This window comes from Haliotis rubra, unplaced genomic scaffold, assembly GCF_003918875.1.
Source record: "Haliotis rubra isolate DU_JTF1 unplaced genomic scaffold, ASM391887v1 Scf452, whole genome shotgun sequence".
Taxonomy (NCBI): Eukaryota; Metazoa; Mollusca; class Gastropoda; order Lepetellida; family Haliotidae; genus Haliotis; species Haliotis rubra.
The window spans coordinates 184,794-206,822 of record NW_025767138.1 but is presented as its reverse complement, the minus strand read 5'-3'; the positions used below and the strand labels follow the sequence as shown (position 1 = coordinate 206,822).

General features: G+C 40.6%; 1 long non-coding RNA gene across 1 annotated transcript; it reads right to left on the bottom strand.

The window, feature by feature from the left end:
* Positions 1-7,721: 7,721 nt before the first annotated feature.
* LOC124289957 lies at positions 7,722-20,928 on the bottom strand. The gene is made up of 3 exons (XR_006901801.1): positions 20,847-20,928; positions 17,637-17,639; positions 7,722-7,732 (listed from the first exon to the last, which is right to left on the bottom strand). It is a non-coding gene; the product is annotated as an uncharacterized LOC124289957 (long non-coding RNA).
* Positions 20,929-22,029: the final 1,101 nt, after the last annotated feature.

Genomic DNA, 22,029 nt, shown 5'->3' with positions numbered 1-22,029 from the left:
CGTGGTACTTCATCAAAGTGGGGTCATGAGTGGCCAAGATGATAAAGCGATCCAACATCAAGGTAGGGGTTCGATTCCCTTATGGTACACTATCTGAAAGCTGATTTCAGGTGCCCCTTGTCATGATATTGCTGGAATATTGCTCTCTCGCTCATAATGAAAGGGCACAGTGTGATAACCTGGTGCTTATAGCGATTCCCCTCAAGTGTAGAATGTGTGAAGACTACTTCTGCTGATCACACTGTGTTGTTGCTGGAATGACGCTGATTGCGCCGTAAAACTTCATCCACTCACTTATAGTCAAAGGACGAGGTAGGGTAGCGTAGTGGTTAAGTCTTCGCTTCATTAGATCGGAGCACACTTCCGATGTCCCTCATTGTGATTTTGTTTGACGTTACTCAACGTCAGAGCATGTTAGCGCATTAATAAACAAACCCTAGAACAAAGGACTTCAGTTTGGTGCAAGTAAACCAGTGTCGGTATAGTCAAATGTGTTTGAATATAAATATGCAGTCGACGAACTGGTATACCGTGACTAACATCTCTAACCGAGTGCACAGGCTAGAACAATTGTCAGTAACCCATGCTTGTCGTAAGAGGCGATTAACGGGACCGGGTGGTCAGGCTCTCTGACTTGGTTGACACATGTCATCGTATCCCAACTGCGTTGATCGATGCTCATGCTGTTGATCACTGGACTGTCTGGTCCAGACTCGATTATTTACAGACCGCCGCCATATAGCTGGAATATTGCTGAGAGCGGCGTAAAACTAAACTCACTCACTCTAACCGAGGGTACGGGAGGGAAACGGACCTTCCCCTTTTCAAAATTTGGATCGATGTTGCTTCCAGTTTAACAAATGACAGATTACACTTACTCCGATAGGAATCTCACATACACGAGCAAGTAATTTAAAACATATTCTCATCAATAACTATAATAGCGTCAAACATTAAAACAGTTTATTTGGCAATATAAAACTTGGCCTTTGATTCTTCTTCGCATCTTCACTGAAAGTCAGATGAGAAACACTAGCATCTCTTGTTATATCGCGAATGCAAATGAGTTAATATTTTGCCATTATTCGTGATCAAATATCGTAAAGTCATTAAAAGACTCCGGTTGTTTAGGCCGTGTGGAGTTTTGAGCTATCGCACAATAGCACAACCGTTACACTGACCACACGTGCCACGGTCAAAGATACTCGGTGTCCGCGACACTCTCTGAGAACATATGTGTTGATTTCGTTTTTAGCTTTTGTCTGTTCATCAGATGACCGGATTGTTCACGTGAATTTATATGGAAATGAAACGTGGCACTGACAAGAGACGCTTGAAGGGTTGATTCAAACAGTACGTACTGTCATCATTCGTTCTGCCTCGTAGCTCGTTCTCATTGACAAGGGATCAGGAAAGCTTGATTGTCGATATGATGTTAAGCGAATTAGCAACAGCTGCTTGTCTATGAAGATTTTGTCAGCTGCCAAGGCAGGTATATCTAAACGTTTAAAATTACGAATTTCAATTTCGGTTTTTAGACTGTCTATTGTTGAATATCCATGTAAGATAAAACTATAAAATAATTAACTTTAATGATGTTTTCGATGGAAACAACGTCGGTGCTCTCCTTGTGTTGGAGAGAGAGTGAATGTGGTGTGAGTAAATGTTAAGTGAACGAGTGAATGTTGAGCGAGTGAATGAGTGAATGTGGAGTGAGTGAATGTAAAGTGAATGAGTTGATGCGGAGTGAATGGTTATTGCATTACGCCGCAGTCATCTTTACCTGTCTGTCGCAGAGTTGGAGGTGTAGAGAGGGGCAGGTAAGATTGGGGTGAGATGAAAGGGTTCGGCTATTGTTTAGGTGGGGTCGCCGGAGCAGATATGTTGGGGTGGGGTAGAGAAGGCCAGATTTATTTGGGAAGGGAACTCTGGGGCTGATATGTTGAGCTCGGGGTGATATTTCGTTGGAGTTGTTACTGTTCAGTAGAGTAAAGAGGGACATGGTTTAAAGTGAGAGAGTGAGTTTAGGTTTACGCCGCGATTAGGAATATCCCAGCAATATCACACATTGCGCCCATGTGGAGAATCGAACCCAGGTCTTCAGCGTGACGAGCGAACGCTTTAACCACTAGGCTACCCCACCGGATTGGAGGGGGCCATGTAACGTTTGGGTTGAGTAGGAATAACCAACTTGGATAGCGAGGAAGCGTTTTCTTGAGAGCGTTGGGGCAGACGATATTTGAAGGATGGGTTAGAGTGGAATTTTGTTCTTGGGAAGGGATGTTAGTAGGGAACTGATATTGTTGAGATTTGGTGGAGGGGAGCAAATATGTCTGAGACTGGGTCGAGAAAGAACTAGGTTGTGAGGATTGGTTGGAGGGCAACCGGCAAGTTTTCTGATGGGGTGGAAATGCATTTTTGAACTAGATGGTGAGGAGAGTATCTGATATTGATTGTTGTGATGGTGGAGGGAAAAGCAGATATTATTGGTCTTAATGGTCTATAGAGGGGAAGAAATTGAAGTTGGTTGGGAAGGATTTCGTTGGAGTGGGGTAGAGATGAACTGTGTTCTTGGGATAAGGTGGTGTTGCTGGGATAGGGTAGAAGCTGGGTCGAGTGGAAAAGAACCAGGTGGTTAGAGAGGAATTGTTTCTGTTCAGATGAAGTGGAGGGAAGCATTGTCTCGTGTGTGATAGGAAGAAGAAGAAGCTGCGGATGGGGAAGCCATGGAGCCAGAGATTATTTCGGCAGCAACGTAATAACGGCAGGCAGTATTGTTGGAAAAGGGGTGCAATCTGCTGAGCCTATAGAGATAAACAAGTATTGCTGACCTGGTTTACAGAAGAAGTACATATTCCCCTGGCGTTGTTGCAGAAAAGGTTACCATGGGAACACGATACCAACATATCACTGCATTAACCTGTAGTACATAAGCATGTTGTCTCATCACGAACGCTTTCATAATGATCATCAATTACCGAACCCTGCGTGTACTAAATAAAGAATCACTCCATCAGTCCACAAGCCTCTGTAACCTGCCGACTGTCGTCATCAGGGACGTAAACACGAATCAATAGCGTTTGCCCTCGTTTCACTCAGAAGTTAGGCTCCATCTTGAGCCAACTTTACCCCCTTTGTCTCCCATAGTAGACTGCCTGGTCTGTCTCGCGATTTACTTCAATTAAAGTGCCGGTTAAATCTAAACCAACCGATTTGTTTGGCTCTCACATCTTTGGCTGCTCCTGTAAGATCGATGGTTCTCTGAAGAGCGTGAGCATTCCTAGAAGTTAAGAACAATTACATTGAGGTATTTGTAGCAATAGGAGCTTGATTCATTGTCTTGCCAGGCAAAATAGCCCCTTTAATCCATTGCAACTCACGAAGCCTTGTAAAGAGCATTAAGGGAAATAGTATGTTCCTGTTCGTGGCTTAAATGTTTATCGACTAGATGCACAAACTAAACTTAAATGCCTACCTCGAAATGATATCTTGTTAATTTAAGTTTGAGGGGCGTGAAAAAGGTTCACACAAAACAACTCTGGATGTAACCATTTCTTAACATTCGATACAACCACACTAAGTATCTCGAAGCTCAAATATTCCCAATGCGTCGCTACTTATCCCATTTGAGGGGCAGGAATAAAACAAAACACTCCGGATGTAACAATTCGGGAACATTTGTATACAACCATGACAAGTTTTAGCAGTCTTAACATTGCTAAAATATTGTCAATGCGATTTTAAATTAACTAACTCCCTCTCTCGGGTGTTGGAGGAGTGGGTAGCTTAACTATAAAAGTTTAGTGCCTCAGCTATTTCTGGAATTCTTTCATTTTATTGAAAGTACTATATTTGTGGCAAAACTCCATTCTCGCTTATAATGATATCATGAAGAGAATGAAGAGATTGACGTTCATTACACTTGATGTATACTGTCATATAGTGTTTATAACATCACGAACAGATTAACATGCACTGCACTTGATGTATAATGTTATATAGTGTTTATAATGATATCATTCATACGTATAACACTCTTCGAACATCACGAACAGAGTAACATGCACTGCACTTGATGTATAATGTTATATAGTGTTTATAATGATATCATTCATACGTATAACACTCTTCGAACATCACGAACAGAGTAACATGCACTGCACTTGATGTATAATGTTATATAGTGTTTATAATGATATCATTCATACGTATAACACTCTTCGAACATCGCGAACAGATTAACATGCACTGCACTTGATGTATTAAGTTAAATAGTGTCTATAATGATATCATTCATACGTATAACGCTCTTCGAACATCACGAACAGATTAACATGCACTGCACTTGATGTATAATGTTATATAGTGTTTATAATGATATCATTCATACGTATAACACTCTTCGAACATCACGGAACAGATTAACATGCACTGCACTTGATGTATAATGTTATATAGTGTTTATAATGATATCATTCATACGTATAACACACTTCGAACATCACGAACAGATTAACATGCACTGCACTTGATGTATAATGTTATATAGTGTTTATAATGATATCATTCATACGTATAACACTCTTCGAACATCACGAACAGATTAACATGCACTGCACTTGATGTATAATGTTATATAGTGTTTATAATGATATCATTCATACGTATAACACTCTTCGAACATCACGAACAGAGTAACATGCACTGCACTTGATGTATAATGTTATATAGTGTTTATAATGATATCATTCATACGTATAACACTCTTCGAACATCACAAACAGATTAACATGCACTGCACTTGATGTATAATGTTATATAGTGTTTATAATGATATCATTCATACGTATAACATTCTTCGAACATCACGAACAGATTAACATGCACTGCACTTGATGTATAATGTTATATAGTGCTGCTGGCACAGTAATTGTAAACACATACCACATACATGATAATTAACAAACACTTGTTTATTCGTGCAAAATTCATGTTGGCAATTCTACCAACAACAGACTCGTTCAGAATAGCCAACCATTCCAACTCCACACATTCCACACATACGACGACAGTAGAGATCAAGCAGGCTTTCCAAAAGGGCGTGATGTGTTCACCTTTCCCGTGAACACCTGGTGTCCTTCTGGCATTACGGCGATTAGTGGACGCTGGCATTTCATGACACCAGTCCGTTCTGCTATTACTTGACTGTTACATTAGCAGAGCGAAGCAGGCCTGTTGGGCCCCTCTACGGCAATGACATTTAAACGTGGTATGGGCCAGATTAAAGGGTGCTGAGCTGTCAAATATATATTATTGATACGTTTCTGGGCCTCTGGTCAAGTTCTAGTGTTTCCCCCAGGATTATGAAAGGGCAGGGTAGACTCAGAGAAAAAAGGGCACTTTAAAATTCAAAAGGGCATTCAGCAAACAAAAAAGGCACAACAATTAAGGGTTCAATAATTTACTGTGGATGACATAATTTGGGTCTGTTTGGCATGCTTTGATGCAAAGTTCATAAAATTATTCGTCCATATTCTCCTCTTCTTTCGTGCCAAGAACTTGGCCACACATTTCCTCAAGTCAATGTCAGTAGAAGACTTAGCATTCATGCTGACCATAAGTAGCTTGGTGCAGTTATTTACTTTCAGCCTGTTCCTATGGTCTGTCACAATGACAGGGCGCTGAATATAAAGGGCAGGGCGCTGCGCCCTGCCAAATATGCCTGGGGGACAACTGATGACTGCATCATTAGTGAAGTGAGTTCACACACCAGTGCAATCAGTGCAATCAGTTCCCGTCTGGACGATATGGTCAAACCTATTTCCACCTTACTGCCTTCAAAACAGATATCGGTTATTACGAAGTATGGATATCTCGACATATATATCGAAATCTTTTCGGAAGTATACAATGTAGGACACTTGTTAATTGTTAGGATTACGTCTACATAGTTATACAAAGTCTGCAACTGCCCATTGTTATAAAGAGTCGAGACATCCAAAATCAACTGTACATTCAAGACTACACTTTTATATGGCGTCGAGATATCCGAAGTCTATAATATCATGTACATGTCTCCAACTGTTACAGTCCAAACTACACTGTTATACGTAGTCGAGATATCCGGAGTCTATAATATCATGTACATGTCTCCAACTGTCACAGTCCAAACTACACTGTTATACGTAGTCGAGATATCCGGAGTCTATAATATCATGTACATGTCTCCAACTGTTACAGTCGAGACTACTCTGTTATACATACTCGAGATATCCGAAGTCTATAATATCATGTACATGTCTCCAACTGTTACAGTCCAGACGGCGCTGTTATACATACTCGAGATATCCGAAGTCTATAATATCATGTACATGTTTCCAACTGTCACAGTCAAACTACACTGTTATACGTAGTCGAGATATCCGGAGTCTATAATATCATGTACATGTCTCCAACTGTTACAGTCCAACCTACACTGTTATACGTAGTCGAGATATCCGGAGTCTATAATATCATGTACATGTCTCCAACTGTCACAGTCCAAACTACACTGTTATACGTAGTCGAGATATCCGAAGTCTATAATATCATGTACATGTCTCCAACTGTCACAGTCCAAACTACACTGTTATACGTAGTCGAGATATCCGGAGTCTATAATATCATGTACATGTCTCCAACTGTCACAGTCCAAACTACACTGTTATACGTAGTCGAGATATCCGAGTCTATAATATCATGTACATGTCTCCAACTGTCACAGTCCAAACTACACTGTTATACGTAGTCGAGATATCCGGAGTCTATACTATCATGTACATGTCTCCAACTGTTACAGTCCAGACGGCGCTGTTATACATACTGTTATACGTAGTCGAGATATCCGAAGTCTATAATATCATGTACATGTCTCCAACTGTTACAGTCCAAACTACATTGTTATACATACTCGAGATATCCGAAGTCTATAATATCATGTACATGTCTCCAACTGTCACAGTCCAAACTACACTGTTATACGTAGTCGAGATATCCGGAGTCTATAATATCATGTACATGTCTCCAACTGTTACAGTCCAGACGGCGCTGTTATACATAGTCGAGATATCCGGAGTCTATAATATCATGTACATGTCTCTAACTGTTACAGTCCAGACGGCGCTGTTATACATAGTCGAGATATCCGGAGTCTATAATATCATATAGATGATCCCAGCTGTTACAGTCCAGATAACTTTGTTGTATGTAGTCGAGATATCCGGAGACTATCATATCATGTAGATATCTCAAGCTGTAACAGTCCAGACGGCGTTGTTATGCATAGTCGAGATATCCGGAGTTTATAATATCATGCTGATGTCTCAAACTGTAACAGTCTACGTCGATTCCCTACGTTTACGTTAACGCTAGATACAAAGTTATAATGAAGACATGCCTTCCCAATATAATGCATTAGATTAGCAAATACAAAAGCAAATGATTTCCCACCTCATAATATAGTACAAAGTCTGCGCTGTTGAACAGGACACTATACGAATAGAGATACTATTGAATCGGTTAAGTTTAAGTTGTAGAAACTGAACCGTCAGGACAGAAAAATACCATATAGTATAGACAAGTGCACCCACTTCCCAAGTATGATAAGCATTAACATACAAATGTCTCGCCGTCTCATACCCTTTTATCGATGATTGTGGCAATATTATCATTACTGATAGAACAATGTGAAAATCTTTCCATAATTGTAGTTTTATTCATACACATATTATTTAATTCCTCAAAATATCGCACCCTAGGTCATTCCGTCATAGTTCATACCAAATATCAGTCACTGTAGTGTATAAACATAATTCTTATTAGACAAGTAGCGTCATTACCATAAACAGATTTTACTGTGCCACGTATTCGGACCTGGTAATAGCGAAGTACCTTAATGTACTGTGGATGGGATTTGCTGAAACCTATAACAATAATGACCAAACGCTCCCGCGAGGGTCTGCAACATTCGGTTATCCTTGAAACAAATTGCCCAATGGCTGAACCTCGCGGGTTGCAAAGTTCATTTATTATCAAGGGCTCAGTTTGGTGAGATAATTTGGTAGTATTCCTACTGTCCGACACCCTAGCGGTACCTTCATTGCTACTACAACGTCTGTACCTTATGATACCAACACTCTTTACCAAAGATAAAAATGATAATATGTTAGTACTCAGTGGGATGAATTTCGTACGTGTTCGAACAGAGTATTCATTCCATACCAATATGCGATGTACAAGGCTTTCATTAGGATAAATTAGTTTTTAGATTCAAATTGTGATAACTTTCTAATGTTTTACTGTCCTTTGCGACAGATCTTATAGTTAAACCAAATGTTTCTCCTCACTATATGGCCGACAAATTGCCGATGTGACGTAAACTTTTAACTCACTCAGTGATTAGGATGAGTGAGGGAGTTGGGTTTATTGCCGACACTATTCGGACTGTGAGTGAGTGGATGGGTGAGTTGTGTTATCACTTCAATAAGTGAAGTACAAACAAAATTAAATGACGAAGGTTGCATATCACAATAATTTATTATTAAGTTATTATTTGAGTGAGTGAGGTTAGTTTTACGCCGCTTTTAGCAATATTCCAGCAAAATCACGTCGGGGTACACCAGAGATGGGCTTCACACATTGTAATCATGTGGGGATTCGAACCCGGGTCTTGGGCGTGACGAGCGAACGCTTTAACCACTAGGCTACCCCACCGTCCCTATTCATGTTGTATCATGGCGCGAAAGCTTAATTGGTAAACCCGAGGTGAAATCGGTCTACACCTTTGGTGAAACCCACGAGCTTTGGTGCAGACAAACACAGAGATATAGGTGGCGCGAACTGGGATTCGAACCCACAATCCTAGGTTTCTGTCGTACCCAAAGAACAGAACCACGCACATGGAAATTACGGCACTTTAGACGACTAGGTTACCACGCTTACTCATAAGGTCGGAGATATCAACAGCTGAATGCATGGAGTAGTTTTAATGTGAATATTTTCACGAGTTCTGTAATGCTGTGACTACTTTCATCTTAAAAGAGTAAAAATACATACCGAATAATGAACGATTGTGTTTCATATGACAGAATGTGTGTGTGTGTATTTATTTTCTTGGAATATCACCTTGAAGTACTAGACAGATGGGCTTAACGCATCTTATCCATGTGGAGCATCAAACCCGGGCCTTTGGTGTGACGAGCTTGAACGCCTTAACCACTCGGCTACCCCAATACCTGTATTACCCTGTAATAGTTCCAGTCGGTGGGCCCATAAGTGGCTAACGGATAGCCCGCGATGGCGTCTACCATCATTCTATGTATATGATAAGGAAACACCTGTGTCACACTCCAATAGTATCAAATATACGGTGTAATTTCTGAATTATTGGATACTGTGGGGTAGGCTAGTGGTTAAAGCGTCCGCTCGTCACGCCAAGCCCCGGGTTCGAGTCCCCACATGGGACTAATGTGTGAAGCCTATTCCTGGTGTCTCCCGTCGGAGTATAACTAAAAGCTCACGCACCCTATATTATGAAGTCCAGGCTTTTCGACTTCCATTGCTTCCAACTATCTTTAACTAACTTTAATTCCAGTTAAACTAGCCATGGGTGAAACCAAACTTCTTATATTAAGCAATATTTTTTTCAAATGTACGAATTGTGTTGTTTTTATTACCCTCATGTGTCTCTTGACCTTACATTTGCCTTTGGTTTTGATTGGCATGTTTATAAATGTTTTAACACGTCCATTAAATGTTTCTTACACGAGAAGAATACTGATTTCCTTCTCTGTACTGGTATTCGTCTTTTACGTCCCTTTTGTATATTAAGTGCTTGTTTGTACTTACCAATTAAGGGTGAAATGGCTATTTGTTTTGAGTGCTGTTTTGAACTCTGCACATCCACAGGAAGACTTCGATCACTGTTTCTGATGCTATAATTTGAAACAGTGTACCGAGCACAGTGCACATCTTAAAAGCAATCTAAATACAAACACTGCTTTATAAGTCTTCAAGCATATAACTTCCTTTACATACCACCAACGTTCGCATCCTTCAATTCAAGAACACGTGCGTGTCCGGTTTTCACCGATCCGAATTTGAGTTCAGCCAATCAGAAACGACGTAACGTAACCAGACCTAAATTACGGGCCTTATCAGAGATCTCGCTTATTGAGTGAAAACACTACAATTAAAAGCTATTTTACATTGTGTTTTCAGCCATTGACGAGTGCAAGTAAAATTTGCGAAGCTATAAAGTTTTCTGTTATCTTACTTTAGCCGTGAGAGGCTGGAGATAGCGTTCCCCGGCCGGAGTGTCCAGTCACTTGGCTGTCTCTCACAGTATTGATTGAATAGCCCTTTTGAGTGTTTGCTTACACTTAATCAGGGGGCATAATCGAAGCCGAAGAAACACACATTTCCACTCGTGACGCGCCGTGGTTGATTGACAGTCTCGCAGAAATGGGGGATGGGGGTGGGGGGGGTTTTTGGGGGGGCAGTCTGATTGGAGCGCGAGGGTTAGTTCTAAGCACTAAACTTTTGAAATTCGTACAAATAAAACGACTGCTTGATATATGCAAGCTCATCATGCAGTTTTGAATATATGCCTGTGTGTGAATTATTAACATGTATTATGTGATAATTATATATTTCAACTTTTTTTAAATATGTGAAACGCTTTAACCACAATGCTACCCCACTGCCCTCTCTGGCGTTTTTATCCAGGTGAGGAAGTTGAGTGGTTAAAGCGATCGCTGGTCACACGGGTTGCATTTTCAGACATCGCTACAATGTGCGAATCTCATACCATGTAGATTTCCCGCCACCATATTGCAAGAACGTTCCAAACGGTGCGAAATCGACTAAATCCCCCAGTGATATTGAATACAGCGGCAACGTTTCTATCATAACATGATTTAACTGCGACAAATCAGATAAGCAGAGTGTTGTTCTTTAAGAGCGACAGTAGTAACTTATAATCTTTGAATCTTAATCTATAATTTATCATTATGCGCCTAAGCACGGTAATGTCAAATACGAGATCTTCCAACACATTACCATTATAAAATAAACTTAAAGATCCTTTATTCAGTCAAATTGAAATGATTATGTCCAAAAGCATATATTTCATCCCATTCTACATGAAAAGAGTAATTGATCAAATAGAATAACATAACCATGGACACATCTCCCTTAAGGAATTCTCCTCTATGTCTAGGGCGGTGGGGTAGTGGTTAAAGCGTTCGCTCGTCACGCCGAAAACCCGGGTTCAATTCCCCACATGGGTACAATGTGTGAAGCCCATTTCTGGTGTCCCCCGCCGTGATTTTGCTGGAATATTGCTAACAGCGGCGCAAGACCAAAAGTCACTCACTCACTCCTCTATGTCTTGCTTTTTCATGTCATCAATCACACGACTGAGTGACTGAGCGTAAAAGTATGTATGTTGAAACGACAATAGTAAGCAACTTTCGTTAGTGTCGCATCTGTGGCTTGTTAATGGCAAGGTTCCTTGAAATTAACATCTATAACTGTTGCTAATATCACGGCAGATTCGGAGCTGACGTCATAATAGCTGATAATATACATCCCCTATTTCCCTGTCACACTGAGATTATATATGATTGATTTACTGGGATTCGGTCGTGTCACAGATAATTCTCCTATATCATCCATAGCGGACGTGGAATTATTTCTTGTAGCGGGATAACTTGTGTACTTGCTGTCATTAAAAAGAGGACAACACTGAATCAACAAAAACTAAATGAGGGAAAATTTATATTTTAGCTCACCTGACAGAAAGTCAAGTGCCTATTCTCTCCTAATCCATATTTGCCTCTGTAATCTTCCGCTCAATCTTCTGGTTCTCTTGAGCTGATGGACGGTGGGGTAGCCTAGAGGATAAAGCGTTGGCTCGTCACGCTGAAGACCCGGGTTCGATTCCCCAAATGGGTACAATGTGTGAAGCCCATTTCTGGTGTCCCCCGCTGTGATATTGATGGAATATTGCTAACAGCGGCGTAAAACTAAACTCACTCACTCACTCTCCTGAGCTGAAATGTGTCCGTCGCTGTGTTTCTCCAGGTAATGATGTCAAGTGTTTACATGAACACAGTACAATAAATCATATTGTTAGTTTTTAACATCAATTAACAAGGTATTTTAATATAGATGCATCTTTTGTTTAGAGTGTGTAGGTGATTTCTGATTGTTGGCTACATATTCTCGTGACTTACTTCTTTTCTTTTTTTTTGTCACAAGATTTTACCATTGTATTATGGACAGTTTTTAAGCATCTGAACGTAAGGTATTTCGGGCAAAGCTGATATAGACGGAGTCACAATCGAGACCATTTTTTCCAGACTGGAACAGTTGGCAATCTGTTTATTTTGTAAGTCAAATGTGTCAATTTAAAGCTGATGTTTCGAAAAAATACTTCTCACAATAATAATCACAATCACAATCATCATCGTCATCATCATGTTAGCCCCCTTTATGCATTTATATTAATGATGATGATGATGATGATGATGATGATGATGATGATGATGATGATGATGGTGGTGGTGGTGGTGGTGGTGATTATGATGATGATGACGATGACCTTTGTAAAACCTTTGTGCTATCGGCATACGGCGACTGGCCATCAGCCCGGACGCAGAGCCCCCAACAAACAGTGAATGGCCATGCATGCATGTCCATAGTTCCTGACTATGGACAATGGGAGTGCAGCAGAGGAGAGCAGTCCAGCAGTGCAGTACAGCTGTTCAGTACAGCAAGTGCAGTAGAGCAATGATATTCTGATGTTAATGTACACCATGTATATGCACTGAAATATTCAAATTGGAAATAACAAACGGAAAACAAACAAACCGTTACCTAAACACCGCAGACTTCAGATCCAACCACAAGTATGGTACCTGCATTGAATACATCACAGTCCAGTAATATTTTGGTACTTTTAGCCACAAACAAGCATGGTTGTATACTTCTTTTGCCCGGTAATTTGTTTTAATATAAACGAATTATATCTGATGCCTTTAAACCAAACAGTTAACTAGTACCGCTCCGGGCGCGGACTTAATGGCAAGGCATACCGTGTACCATACAATTATCTAAAAGTCGTACTAATCAAATTTCAGTCGACATAATCTTTATTTACGTCGAACGCCATCTGGGAACAATTCAGAAAACGCGCTTGATTAAGGGGAGATTACTCTTGATTAATAGTCCCTACAATTACCGCAATCAAATTAACCTCGACTAGACCTGTCAAAATTGGATTAACCAGAATGTAAAGTCGAATCGATCGTGCATTGTACTAAACTTTCAAGAAATACGATTGCCGTGGAGTCCAGTAAAGTTAAAATGACATTGCTGTCTCTTGTTGAGGAAGTTGCAAAGTATCTCCTTAAACTGACAACTGAAGACATGAGAGGAGCGCGACACTCTAAAACACACGCCTATCATATTATATGATATGTCATAATCTGTATTAGGAATGAAAGACGTGAAGCTTAGGATTATAGATGCATTCCAGTGACAGCTTTGGAAGATCGCCGCTGCTACTAACAGGTTTCAGTCGGCGGGGATGGTGATGATGGTAATGGGGGGGTGGGGGTGGGGGAACAGTTGCAAGGACAGGATGGAATTAGGTGGAAACTTAAGGAACATTAACTTACATTTACGCTCATACCATCTAATCTAATCCCATGTTTCATCTACGGGCATGAATACCATAAACAGTTTGAGTCAAACAGTTTCCGGTCTGACAACCTCATGTACAACATATGGTAGCCTATCCCAAAGTCCCTGAAGCACATAATGTGACATTATTTTCCCTTCCACTCAGCCTATTCTGCAATTGTTAAAGTAAAGTCCAAGAGAAGCAAGTCTACTTTTTTTCTCCGGCTCAGGATCTCATTTTCTTTCTTTTTTTCTCTTTTTCTTTTTTTTTCTTTTTTTGTTTTTTGCCTATTTTACTGAGCCAGCACTCTATACCATTACCAGATACATTGTACTGATAAGAATTCGGCCCCTCCTTGTTTTGTCCTTAAAGCAAGCGCCAAGCAGGGTAATAACAAGTGCGTTTCTTTAATATATATTGTTTTGACTCGGCCGGGTAACAAACCATCGGCCTGTCGCTCTCAGATGCTCCGTCCATTGGACCAGGAAGGCGATTCCGTCTGAAAGTAAAGCTCTGGGACCAGAGTATCCCAGAACTGCTTCCACCATCATATCAGGCTTTCGTTGATCATCAGAATCTACTTTGCGGAGCGGTGGGGTAGGCCAGTTGATTAGGTGTTCTCTCGTCACGTCGAAGACCCAGGTTCGATTCCATCATGGGTACAATGAAGCCCATTTCCGGTGTCCCGAATTTGATATTGCTGGAATATTGCTCAAAGCGGCGTAAAACCATACTCACTCACTCTTGTAACTCAGGAGCGTATCCAAGTGTGGAGGTCTGCTGAACGGACTTGGCTATTTCCTCATGGCAACATTGACGTCTTTTTTATTTTTCTGTTGCAGCAGATTACACCATTCCAAGAAATCAAATTTGGAAAATCGATGTTCTTGTTGACGAAACCTGTTGGTATAATCTTGATGTCGAACGCGATTCCTTGAATTCAACGACATTAAATTTGTCTGTTTTATTTTACAAATCTGTAACCTGGTATCAGATGAAGCTTCTGATCAATGAAATATTGAACATGGAACATCTTTGAAATATTCCGAAGGGAATTACAGTTAACTCGCCCAGCACTTACAAACTCTGTGTAGTATCAGAGCGTTGAGAACCCGGCCATTATACCAGGCACGAACTTCCAGCTTCGATACAGTGTTAATCTTAAAGGTGGAGCATGGTATTATTTCATTATTGCTCGCCGGCAAACCTTTCATCTTTAATTCAGATCCTGACATGATGCGAAACGTACTGATTAACTATTCACGCACGGTGGACAGGCGGAGTTTTAAAACTTGTCATCTAGGCTTTCGGATCAAAATGGCGATCATAACAAAAAATGAGATGAAGTGGCAAGATATTGATTAAAACTTAGTCACTATCGTGCCTTTTTGGTCCATTAGTTCAAATTATAGACAACCGTTCGTTTAATATCCCTTATCAGATTGATGGGCTCAAAGATTTCATTTCAGGCCACCTTTTTGGCCAAGTCGGGTGCATTGTGAACTTTTGACTTCCCGCGCTTTCAAGAAAGGGTCGTCTGCCGCTCCTGTCGTCTGCGCCAACTGTCAGTGTCCTCGCTGCACGCGATGAACTCATCTTTAAGACGCAGAGTGTAAAGTAGGGATGACAGGAAAGGATGAATTTGGCATCTGAGAACCTAAGAAAGAGGTAGCTCCAGTCGGGACTACTGTCGTACGACATCACGCAATCCTGGTCAAAACTGGGCAAGTTGGACAAGCATCACGCAATGAAAGAGTCTATCAGGGAGGTGGTTTGCGCCTCTGCAGACAGCAAAACCCTGTGTGCTTAGCAGGAGGAAGAGGGCTTATAAAACTAATGCGTGGAAGTTAAAATGAGCAGTCTTTATTGTTCCCTGAGGTAGCACCAAATTTCCACCGTAATGATTTAGCCCCGTTGGCGAACTGGAAGCGACGAGAGTCCCTCGCCAACGGCCCATAGCAGTCGAGGAAGGCTTCTTCTCTGATCACGGTGGAAATTCGACAAATGATCTAATGAGCTCGACAACAGCAATATGTTTCTATTCGCTCGGCCTCGGAATACACAATAAGATGGCGTGAGCCTATCTGCCGCCGAATCAATAAAGAAGTTCCGCAGTGGCCATCCCCCAAGCCCTGTACTGTCTTCAACTGCCGGCTGGAAGACCGGGATTTTATTAAATGTTCGCCATGGCGTCTCCAACAAGGTCTTTGACAGCTCTCGTCGGAAATATGCTTTCGAGAAAATATGTTTGGCATCAATCCGACGTTGCCTTTTTAAATGGCCCTCATCATCCCTTGTCAAAATCTTAAAATGAACACCGCCAGATTTTTTTGGAAAAGTCGGAAATCGACTCCCGGCAATGTATCTTGAGGGAGATTGAATTATCCTCGGTGTTTGCTTGGGCCACGGACAAAGCTCATCAAGCCAAGGGCCTTTGGAGAATCGTTCAAAGCAGCCTGGATCAAAACAGCCACTTTGGACGGACGTTTCATTTAATTTGCCTATCCTGATAAAAGGGCCGTTAGGATAACATGCGGTATAGATGCATTGATAAAAGTATCACGAGCCCAAAGATTTAGGGTCGCCAGAGGACCCATAAGCTTTTCACCAGCTCCAATTTCATAATTGATACTTTTATGCCCAATTGGCTGCCTTGTTTATATAGAAGCACCGACACATATGAGACCAGCGACGGAATTCTTGATGGCCCAGTCCCAAGCGTCATCACTGCCACACACGCGCGTGGTCTCCAAACTTTATGAGCAACTTATAATAGCAGAATTCTCGTCAACGTTTTCTCCTCAATTTTGACTGCCACACGCTAAGGACACTTTGTTTAATCTAATTTTCCTCACTTCCATTTAAATGTTTGGATGGAGCACGATATTGCACAAAGGCGAAAACCAACCGATGAATTCTTGGAATATTTCCCACCAAACGTATATATAATTTTTATAAAATATATGAATATTCCATATCGCTGACTTCAGTGTCTATGAGTTACATATTTGCGTGAAATCAAATCCAGCGAGGCACAAAAATTTCTTGAATTCTTGCGACATGCAAAACAGCCTTTATTCATGAGATTGCTTTTAGGAGACACATTTTTAAATCAATGTGTGTGAACGTTGTACTTGAATTTATTTTTCACATTGTTATGATTAGTAGTTATTCAATATCCTAGGTGTGTCCATTCATGTTGTGTTATATTAAATATGGTGTCAATAATATAAATTTAGGTAATGCGACAGAGTACACAGAGGTCCCTTATATTCAGACGTATTATTATATTAGACCAAATATGTATAAAATGAATATCCTATTTAACACCAAGAAGCTAGGAACTTTAAGACAACTTTCAATTTTTTGTAAAATAATTATAGCTTTATTTAAGAAATAATTTCAATAACTTAATATGTAACTAGCTTGATGTACATTGCACCTATCATACCGTGTGTATATACTTTTTAGGTTGTATAAATGTAAATATTATTTATGTTCCTCTTATGCTGCAGTTTGCAGCCTGGGTGAATAAAGTCCAGTTCAGTTCAGTCACAAAAACACATAAACTACACAAGAAATCATACACCCACTTTTATGGTGGCTTTTAATGAAACAACCTAGAAACGGCTATTCGATGGCGATGGATTTCATAAGGGTATACTGTGTTTCGGATCTTGTTTCGGCAACGTTTTGGGTAGAGTTTGTATTTTTTATTAATTTTTTTGTTTGTCAAATTCGTTTTATTTCAAGTATACGCATTCTTTTGTCAAGCAGTTTATATACACACATACATAACCGTTACCCTTTTCACATACACACATTTTGTCCTCCTATACAAGATTTCGATATTCGTTGACAAGTCCTTGCGATTCCACACAGAGTGTTATTTTCTGTCTAGATCCCAGACAGGCTTCATGTCACACGATAGGCGATCTCCTTTAAGTGCCATCACGTGTACTTAAACACTTCCAGTTTCTCATTAGGCCGTGTTTGATACGAGTCACGTGACCCTGATCATTAGCTCTCTGGTCGGTATACATAACCACCAGGAATGAGCGGGTGCTATTTATCTCTTAAGGAGTATCCCCTTCTGATAACAACCCTCAAACCCCACTTCTCCCCCTCCTTAAGTTGTCTGGAGGGGTGTGCCCACACTCGATGTCCTATGACGTCACAGCTCGTGTGCAGGTGCAATTGACAAAACGAGCCTGGGCATTGACAAGGGTGCATGCTATCACCCCTTTATTTAGGGTTTGTTTTCTGATTTAATGAGCCGATCTTGAAAGACACTTGTGCAATAATACACAGTTTGTGTAAACCTTCGACGGAAACTGCGCTGGAGTTAATTTGTCTTTAATCATACATTGTGAATTGTTTAGTTCGTGAGTCAACATGGACGAAGAAGACCAATTTGTGAAAGATGCTTCAGATACAATGGTGCAGCCTGTGCGTGTTTATTTGAACGAAATGTTGTACAATGTTTACATACGTATCTCACACAGTCGACCTACAATAAAACCTCGTTAACTCGAAGTCCTGGGGACCATCTACACTAATCGAGTTGTCCGTAGTTCGACACAAGCTGTGTGTTAATATTAGTACACTAATAATGACTTTAACGAGTCCTGTGTCCTTTCCACAAAGCGACATCAGCATTAAAGTGATCGCAGCTAACCTACTAGACTTGCACAAGTCTCTAAGGTAATGATTGATAGTGTAAATGATAATGTCTGGAAAAAAATATATAAATAACAGGGGTCCCTTATCTGGACTTGTCTCCTTAAAGGATAGAATTGCTATGCAAGCAGGGGCTTCGCACTCAGTACAGCCGTTGAGCAAGGCTACTCCGGTACATTTATATGTGCTTTCATTAACCGAAGCGCTCAGATCGCTTGTGGAACAGACCTAGACCATTACAATACGTCCTCTAAATGATAAATAAAGTTAATGGATTTTATTCCATATAATTAAACTGTTCGGAGCCGTACAACAATGTACGTTGTTGTTTGGCGCTGGTGTATGTGCTAAACAAACATAACCAGATGCATTAAGTATACAACACCCGGCCTTAGTATGAGTCATCGTTGAAACACAGGTTAACGGTAAACTCCAGTCAACGTCCACGACATTATAATGTCTGATGGGGTATATGACTTTAACTCGTTGATAATTCTAGCGCCGACTAGTTCATCAACATCTATAACTGTAAACCGATCTTAATGTTAAATATCTCTATTATAATTACAAATATGATATATCAGGGTAAGATCGTGCATGAATATGAAACGTGAGATATGTTTTTCATTTAATTTACAAATAATGAATACGTTTTGATGACTACATTGATATTGTAAAGGTTATTGGACATTTAAAACATCTGACAACCAATTCTGAATTAATGTGGCACCATTGACCTCCCCTTTCTTAACTTGCGTTCATCCTTTTCTGACTGGGTGATAGTTAGAAGCATGTTATCGATCTATACAGGGGATGGTTTAACGTAGAATCAATGATGCAGAGAACTATCTACTCAGTTCAGTACGTTTTGACATATGTTGGACTGATTGCTAATTTATCATTTGTGAAAACTGGTACACGCCTCTACGTGTTTGTGGTAGGTTTTTCGTCGGTTTGACATTGTTTCTAAAATATAATCAATTTGGTTTTGTTGGATTCTTATTGGTTTTCTCCGCGTTCCTGTTTGTTTTCGGAGTGAGCTGAAACTGGTTTAACTTGTGTCGAGTTATGTCCCTTAACATTATCAAGATCCGCTGTTCGTTGGTCGAATCCCAGACAACTGGAATGTTTAGTTTGCACAATACCTGAGTGTATCGTTCAACGGAGTGGTAAACGGGTTACAAACCGCATGACGTTTCTCCCAGATTATGCTGACGCGATATAATTGAAAAAACCCTGAAAATGACAGTAAACCAACTCACTCCATCTCACATTCCCGCGTGAACATACCATATACATATCACGTTTTTCCTGATTTGGGTATTTATATTTCTATGTGGGGTAGCATGCGTTTTATTCGGAGGCTTTGTTTTACATATATTTTTTGTTCATTAAAAGTCATCTTCAATTTAGTGATGAGGCAACACCACAACAGGAACGGTGTTCAACTAACGAATTCCGTCGGTGGATTTCTTTTCATGTTTCTGAAGGCTGAAGCGTTTGTACGTTTGGGCAGTCATTTATAAGAAGCAGGAAAATATGATTATTTGAATAATTGCTGCTTGTAAATCTGTATCATTTAAAGCTTTCATTCAATCTCCATTAAACTGTCCCGAATGAGGAACGCCTGTGCCATTTCACCCACTGACATATATTCTTAAACACCCAAGGCCAGGATCAAGACGCGCCGCAAGATCGAATAACCAGTCGTGAATGAATTAACATATGTATTTGCATTGAGCTGCTTCTAATTACGCAAAACGGCTCTTGTTTACTTGTCGGTCGGCCAGTGACGCTTGTTCCAGTTTCAACTAAAGGGGATGTTTCAGATAGGTGGGGTTGTTTTATCAACTGGGTTTGTTTTCTGACGCATAGGGGTGGGTTGGGGGTGAGGGTGGATGTTTTAACTTCTTTTTCCTGTCCTCATTTCAGAGCCTGAAAGGATTATTCATCAAATCTTCGTTGATGCTTCGGGATTGTTTAATTCGTTTATATAAAAAAATTCAAATGTCGCGCACTTTTTATCTCTTGCTTTAAGGGTTTAACACCGAGGACACGTGGCGAAGTTGTTGTTTGGGTTTGGTTTGTTTTTTTGTTTTGCATTTTTGTGTATATGGGTGGATCATCTTTACGAAAATGTAGAAGAAAAAAACATTGGTGTCACAATATCAAATGTAAACAGCAGCTTTGTGAATGTATTGTTAGAATAACATCATCTTGGAAGGCCCGAGTTCGATTCTCCACATGGGTATAACGTTTGAGTTCCTTTGATGTTTCGATTCATGCACGCGCCAATCAGATACAAGCGTTTGCTCGTCACGCCGAAGACCGGAGTTCAATCTCCACATGGGTGAAATCTGTGAAGGCCATTTCTGGTGTCCCCCACCGTAATATTGCGGGAATATTGCTGAATCGCAGCGTAAAAACTAAACTCACTCACTCAAATAGTTTCTTTGCGATCAACAGTTTTCACTATTATTTCTGTGATCATAAAATTATCTTGTTACTTGTTACATACTTAACATTGACGTTTTGTAGTCACACATCGTACGACTATTTTAGCATAACGAGTGACTAGCCTACCCGATGACCAGGCTGCCGCCCCCTGAAGAAAACCCCTGTAGAGGCCCACAGACTCATATCATAATACTCAGACGTGCAACTCTGACGTTTAGTCTCCGAATATATATAATTTTGATTGTAACAATTAAACCCATTTAAATTGAAAATGAGCCCCAGGGAGACCAGAGATTCAGAACCTGGGGAAATCTAGACTTGCTTCATTTAGGGCTTTAGCATTGCAGGGAGGTCTAGGCTGTAGTGAAAATAATGGGGTTCAAGGACCGTGAGACACCTAATGTTGGAGTACGGGGCGACTCAGATGCAGCGGCGAGGTTTGTTCGATGTGATGGGTATCATTATATCCCTACACCCTTCGACATTGCTCATAATATCAATCACTGGTTTGTCTGCTCTTTGGTTCATTGTTTGTAAGCCCCATCATATAAATGGAATATTACGGTAAACCGTAATTATCATGATTAATTTAATTAACAAACCTATCTACCGCTTTGCCATAGCCACATACGATAGAGCACTGCAACAGGCAGAACAGGCTCATCAGTCACACAATAAAGGGGCGGTGAGGTAGCCGAGTGGTTTAGGCGTTCGCTCGTCACGCCGAAGACCCGGGTTCGATTGATTACATGGGTGCAATGTGTGAAGCCCATTTCTGGTGTCCCCCGCCGTGATATTGCTGGAATATTGCTGAATCGCAGCGTAAAACTAAACTCACCCAGGCTGCCGCCCCTGAAGAAACCCCTGTAGAGGCCCACAGACTCATATCATAATACTCAGACGTGCAACTCTGACGTTTAGTCTCCGAATATATATAATTTTGATTGTAACAATTAAACCCATTTAAATTGAAAATGAGCCCCAGGGAGACCAGAGATTCAGAACCTGGGGAAATCTAGACTTGCTTCATTTAGGGCTTTAGCATTGCAGGGAGGTCTAGGCTGTAGTGAAAATAATGGGGTTCAAGGACCGTGAGACAGACTAGTCCTAATGTTGGAGTACGGGGCGACTCAGATGCAGCGGCGAGGTTTGTTCGATGTGATGGG